Here is a 7,314-nt window from a genome sequence, read left to right as displayed (position 1 = left end):
GAACAGTAATAAACTTATTAAACGTTCTGCTTATATAGTCGAAGTATCATTTATAACGCTGAAATCTGTGTTGCGAGATGATAGACCTTTAATTTACGCACTACACTGATCCTATTAATGATGTTATACGTATCATTTCTGGGCTTTAAAATTTAACATAACATTTTAGAAGTCTATACTGGGGGGTTGGTATTAATCGTTAAGATAATTTACAACACTGGCTGATTTCCAGTTGTTTGAAAGATTCAGATCAAATACTTGTTGGTGTTATTAGAAGTAAAACTAAACATACATACAAAGGCAAAAATGTGTGTGCCAGTGAAGACATTATTTTAAACGCGTTTTATCAAAGTTTACTCTATTTTGGCTAACGTACTTATTACGAGAAAGAACTAAGGACGTCCTAGGATAATCGATGATTAGAATAAATACTGCAACGGAAAGGAGTGAAAATACTGAATTTTATTTGTATTATTTTATTAGATGAGTAACATCATATACAGGGTGTTATAGAATTGAATACAAAAAATTTTACGAAACCTTACCGGCTTGTCCATTGCCTTCAGAACCTGTTGTGACAAGATGGGGTTCATGGACTGAAGCCGCAATATATTATTGAAATCATTTTTGACGACAGAAAACGTTCGTTTATTGCTATTCATAATTTTGTTGTGTAATTTTAAATTAAATGAAACATTTTAGGTTATTATGGAATTTAACTCCAGTGTCGAAATACATCGCTGATACACAACACTATTTCCAACAGAAACATACCAAACATAATTTGGCTTATATAAAAAAACCCATTTTACTTTAAGTCAGTGGATGTAGAACAGCAATTGTATAAAATTATAAATGATTGGAAATACCCCGGGGAGAGTAAGTGAACTAACATATAAAAAGCTGCAACATATTTTACAAAAAAATACCGGGTACCTAGAGTTTAAATTTATTAGCGAAGTATTACAAGGCGAAAATGTAAAAAAAGATTAAAAAATGAAACTGAAATTTCCTTTCCTAGGTATAAAAATGTCCTAACAGATAAAAGGAAAAATTTTTCTGCGGAAAATTTAGAAAAAGAATTTGTTATGCAAATTTTAACGAAGATTAGGATCGCTAATTATGTAAAATAGTAAAATAAATAGAAGTCTCAACTCAAAACTTGCCTATTTTGCCATTTTTCTGACCTAAGTCCCCCGTTATATCGCCTATTTTAGATCCTAAGGTATTTTGTTTTTTTTTCCTAAAATCCGCTCTTTACGTATCAGTTAAATTATTATTTTTGTTCTCTTCATAATAAATTCTCTCACTTTTCGTATTATAAAAATCTAAATATTGTTGCAGTTGTGGCATTGTTGGATTGAAGGGGTAAAATGTTACGAAGAATTATTTTTGGTTAAATAAATGAAAGCACATTTAACTAATTAATATTTCTTTCGTTATTCAGTCGTTTTTCTTCTTTGTTACTTTTTGCACAAAATAAAGATAGACAAAAAAGGTAGAGTCAATTCTAGGGTTAGGCAATTCTTTATAGGTGTCAACGTTCTTTTGTCTTACAGTTTTTATTTTAATTTCTGCAACTGCTTTTAGCTTCCCAGCTTTCTAAATATTTAGACAAATCCACTGTTTCGAGTAATTTTATTACGCCCAAAGTTTTATTAGACACGACGTGGATGGTTAATTTGTATATCTAACTAGAGACGACAAAATTTCTTTAACTTAATTTTATGAAAGACGTCAACTTGTGACGAGACATTATCTACATTATAATCAAGTCTTTTCATCCCTTTCATGGACTCATTACATCGAAAGAATCGAGCAAATCTCAGGCAATTCGATTTATTCTATATCCAGTACACCACCGACAATAAGAAGCGCATGTCAACAAACTTTTGAATCTGCGACCGCTCTCCTTCAGTATCCTGAAAGCCGCATGTCGTGGAACATTGCAGCGAATCCTCGAATCGCGGACGCTAAAACTCTCGCTGAAAATATGCACGGAATTTTTGTGAAGTGTCTAACATAAAAAGGGACTCGTGCGACTCTTTTCGACTAACTATCGGCAGAGGCGATTTCCTGATAATGTAAGTCTTGAAAACTATAAAATTCGATTTTGTGCAACTGTTAGCAGAGATTCTTGCGAAACCCTCGTCATGTCTGACGTGTTAAGCCGACTGAAATCTCCGCCTAAAAAATGTCCAATGGGAGATTGATGTATTTGCGGGCTTTGTGAATGTAAATAAACGGCTATGAAGAAGTTGTATCATGTGTCAGACTTGTTGAATAAAAAATTGTTAATACTGCTCGGAAAAAGGACATATTTTTTCAGAATGTTTGCGTTTTTTGCAAAGTTTTTTTCGTTAATCTTTGTTTGATGTTTCAGCGGATTTAAGTCGTTTCGTTCGGGAAAGGGATCACGAGTTTGAGCTAAAATGACAAATGAAAAAAATTTAATATCTCCCTTTTTTACAATTTTAGATTATTTGCTGAATGCATCATTTTTTGTTGGTGGAAAATGTTAAGTATGAAAAAAATTAACTCGCTTAATAGTGTATGAAATAACAAAAAGACTTTAAAACAGGGATTGAAAAACAAGAGGGGGTGTAAATTGTTTTTCAAAGTTAGTACAAATTTTGTTTGCACAGTTATGAATTTTTTTAAAATCAACTATTAGATTTCACTTGAGTGGAATTTCTACAACAATGAAAGTTGGAATAAAAATAGATTTATAAATTCAATAAACTTGACAACTTATCACAAAGTTATTTAGAATTTTGCAATTTTTAGGAAGTAGCTGACTATAGTGGCTGCAAATTATGGAAAAAAAATAAATTTAGGAATTAGATTTGAGAAACATTGAAACCATAAAAGTTGTGATCTCTTGTCGCCGCCGCTAACTATTTAGAAATTATATCGTTTTTAGGACATTTAAAGATTATAAAATCTATATGTAATGATTTTAAAAATTGTAAATGATGGAAAATCATGATATAAGAACTGGAACTGTTTTAGTTTATTATATTTACATTTAATTCTATATAATTTTTCGAAAGTAGTACCAATTATATTTTAACGCCATCCCTTTTTTAGATAGTCCATTAAGTTTAATAAATTTTGACCAATTTTAGTGACTTTGAATGAGCTGATCGTGAGAAAATAAGTAAATTATATTGCTGTATAGATAATTTACTGAAACATAATCAATATTTCTTGCATTAAGGAATTTAAAATCTAACTTTTTGGAGATGACATAATAATTTTTTTAGTGGAGAAAATATGTTAATTTTCATTAAGGTAAAGAAATACTAATTACAATTTTACTTTTTGATACCATGTTAAGGAAATTATGAAACATTGCTCAGATAATAATTGATACATTGTACCAATACCTCATATATGCTTTTATATTTGTGTACTCAGAGTAAACCATAGTAAAAACGAAAAGCACAAGCGCTATATAGCAGTTTATGATATGTTCGTAATATCGTAATGTAGAACTAAATTTTTGTTGGGTGAGAGTAAGTAAAAATGCATTGAATACCTACTTATGGTTTCGTTGTATTGATTTCTTTTGTTTAAAAAAATTAAACTATTACAATACAATACATATAATGGTAATCAGATTTTCTGCAAATGATGAAATGGTAGCAATGAATTGATTAGACAAATTAAAATTTTTGTAGAAAAAAATAAGTGTACAAAGGGTTAATGATTTTCAGTGACATGAACTTTTTACATACAATACGAGATTTAGGATTCGCTTTTTTGTCAGTTCTTGAAATATTATGTTAAAATATGTCATATGTAGTTTTGACGTGGAATAATTCATTGGTAAATTTTTATGTGTAGGTACTCGGTGTGAATTTATACTATTCGTGTCCGTGATTTACGAACGTTATAATTCTAGCACCGGTGAATGCAGTAATAAATCATACCAAAAAGGTGCAATTAGCTGATCACAGTTTCCACAACCATTTTATGAATAACGTGAAGTATTTCTGAGTACAAGCTTCGTTAAAACAATATTATTCAATGAAAAATAGATCGAACCTGTAGAATTTCCAGAAACAAGATTTATGACCTGTTCTTATCACACTAGGGCAGAAGTGGAACAGATTGTTTGTTTCAGAATGGCTTTTTTTGGACGTACATTTTTACATGATAAATTGTTTTATCTCTGCGATGTATGCTATGTCGTATTCTTACAACTGTGTTATTTTATAAAGTAAATTTTTTGTTTGCTTGGATATTTATGTGCGTTTATTTCGTGATATCGCTACATGGAATGGAATTCGTGTAGAAAAGCGGTTTATTTTATTAAACGTGTTTAACATGTTTTGAGTCCTCAATTTCCTTGCTTATTAGGGAGCATTTCCTTGCGGGAAATGTCCTAAAATATTATTGCGGCTTTGTAGGAAGCAGGTGTACAGGGCTCCAAAAACCTGTGTGTGCAACCACATTATTTAACAAATTCGCGGATTTTAATGTTTACCGAGGCTTACTCGAGCACCATTTTGCGGAATATACAGAAGTAGTAGCAACGGTAAAGCTGGAGTTTTGTTTCTTACTTTTAGAAAACAATGCGTTTTACGATTTCAAGCCGACGGCGACGCCCCAGATGCTCGTGTCTATGTTGTTTTTAAGATCACTTGTGCGTGTAGTGACATGCTGTGATTTCCAACTTAGCTGAGTCGAGTTCTTAATAAATGTTTAATAAGTGTTGTTCTGGCTTTTCAATTTCATGCTTTTTGTAAACATTTATTTCAAAATGTATCAATTTATGTATCATTTATAGTTTAATGAAATATGAAAAAGTAAGTTGAAACCATATTCATCAGTCGACTAAAAGCTTATTCGATACTATTTGAAAGTAGGAGGGAAAGAAATCCTCAAGAAACAATCAAGCGGGGTTAATTAGGTGACATAGCTGGCCATTCAGTTGTTTCTTTCCCATCTCTCAGCAATAATTTGAACGCATACGCTACCCCGATACGACGCCTATAGATTTTCTAGTATGTATGACTCATCACTGGTGACGGCGGCGTCCGAATAAAGTGAAAGCCTGGAAGCGATGTTCGCGGTCTTTCCAGAAGAAGCGTACGGCGGTTTAAAAAGAGACCATTGTCGGGAGAAGTTTTAGTCGAATTCAGTAAATGAGAGAATTTGAGTCTATTTTAAATACCCGTAAAACGTAACAATATGTTTCTTGCTAGTGCTTTTAGATTCTTGCAGTTTGTAAGTAGATATTTGTTTTAGTAAAGGAACAACAAATCGCATTTTAAGATTTTTTTAATCAACCCTCTGCTCATCATGTGGTTCAAAGTCGATTTATCTATGGAACTTTTTCCATCACTTCTAATGTGACAGTGAAATCACGCTCGTTGTTAATAACAGTTTTTGGTCGTTCACATTTTGGGTAGGTTTGAACATTTGCAGTTGCACTGAATCTATGTGATATCGTTATATGTACTTGGTAACTAATTTCTAAAATAATGAGTATGAGAATATTTAGAATAATGGCTTCATTCTAGTTTAACTTTTGAAGTTTTTTTCAATACCGACATATTTAATCTCTTATTTAAAAATATTTATCCTCCACAATTAAAAATGGCAAAAAACGCAAATTCTTCATTATAATCATTCATAATAATTCTTTCGGTTGTTCTGTTACAAAGCGGTGCTATACTTTCTCGTATAGAGGTTTCGATTTCTCCGGCAGCAAATTGTTTAATGTCCCTTCGGCTTTTTTTACGATATCTCCCGGAATTAAAAAATTTCCAGAGTACTCTTACGTGTTTTTTCTTCTGTTTGTTTGTTCATATTTTTCTGAACTTCACACGTTTTTAAAAAATGCGTTGTTTTCGAATTATTATTACAATTTTTTTTACGGCAATTAATCCGTGTTATCTTAACATCTCGAATATCCTACGAGTACTTTAGTTTTCTCTAGATAAAATATGTAATAAATGGGTCGTTATTGGAAAACCGGATTAAACTGTTTTTGTTTCCTCAAGAATTTTAAAGCCCGAAGCAAGTCTTACATGATCATAAGAAAAAATCAAGTTGGCTGTATATCTCGTAAACAAATGCCACTATAATCTTAAAAAAGAGAAGATAGATCTTTAATTGTCCTACATATGTGAGAATATTTATCCGTTTATTTTAATACTGAGCACTCCTACATTTTGTACATTATTAATGTTTTACCGAAATGCGACAGGTTTTAGGAAGTGGCTTGAATATTTTATTTTCCGGAATCATTTTGAAATGTGGGTGTTTTCAAACACGAGTAAATAAGATTTGTTTGTTTTAATAATTGACTCATTTTCTGTTATCTTTCCGTGTGATGTATAGATAAAATTTGTTGTGACCTTTGTGTTACGTGTAGGTATTAGGTATATTTGGTTTTTTATGAATTTATTGGCCACCCACGTTAGAGTTAGAAAAAATTGGAAAGACAGTAGCTATGTATTTTCTTCTTGTGTAATTCAACATTTATTATTTATTAGTATACAGATCACATTATGAAAAAAAAAACATCAACATGTTATTTAGTTATTATGATTTTCCTGTGGAGGCTCTTCCATTTCTTATTTTTATTTCTAGGTTATTGGTTTCGGTTCAATGACCTTCGATGGATCTATCTACAATTGTTGAAAACTGAATTAAATTGATGTAATGGAAATAAACCTCTTACTGTTTTTTCGAACAAATTACGAAACGACAAATTAAAAACATTGAGCATATGCTCATATGATTTCGTAAATAATTTTTGTCTAACATTAAAATTTTAGAAACGAGCGTGTTTTTATCAAATATCAAAAGTGCTCGACCTAAGTTAAGAAAACCAATCGGAGCTTGTTGTTCTGGTCAGGTGATCCTCGTTGGTGATTCGTTGAGTGTTGTTAATAACCCTAACATTGATATTGTTGGAATTGTTTCTCTTTTCCATTTCTGTAACAGTAGGAATTTTTTTCCCTTTTTCCTTTATGTAATATTTTGACTTTATTGCGTTCAAAATGATGATCTTTTATTAAATATTCGCTAAATGCAGATAACTTGTTTGGGTTCAAATGTTATTTTACTCTGATACCTAGACTTCGGCCTGTTTCTCCTAAGTACCTATACAGCGTATGTTATGTCACAGTCGTCGCAACGTAATTCATAAACTCCGTTGCCGGTTTCTTTTTACTTCCCGAGCGTAAGCGAAGGAAGTATTATAATCGAGTCCATCGGACGAATGGCCACTTTTATGTTCTCGACGTTTCATGACCCCTATAGTACCAAAAAGTAGTCTTCTGTTTCCGTCTGTCT

The 7,314-nt window shown here is 31.6% G+C and overlaps 1 protein-coding gene across 1 annotated transcript in view; it reads left to right on the top strand.

The window, feature by feature from the left end:
* Positions 1–2,023: 2,023 nt before the first annotated feature.
* LOC135137605 (cholecystokinin receptor type A-like) overlaps positions 2,024–7,314 on the top strand; it is a 389,560-nt gene continuing 384,269 nt past the window's right edge. Inside the window, exon 1 of the mRNA XM_064067296.1 lies at positions 2,024–2,084. The gene's annotated coding sequence lies outside the window, so the exon portion shown is untranslated. The remainder of the gene's footprint in view (positions 2,085–7,314) is intronic.

Source organism: Zophobas morio, unplaced genomic scaffold, assembly GCF_036711695.1.
Source record: "Zophobas morio isolate AGI-343-1 ecotype UQ-CSIRO unplaced genomic scaffold, CSIRO_AGI_Zmor_V1 ptg000029l, whole genome shotgun sequence".
Taxonomy (NCBI): Eukaryota; Metazoa; Arthropoda; class Insecta; order Coleoptera; family Tenebrionidae; genus Zophobas; species Zophobas morio.
The sequence above is the reverse complement of the archived record's forward strand: the minus strand, read 5'-3'. Positions and strand labels throughout refer to the sequence as shown.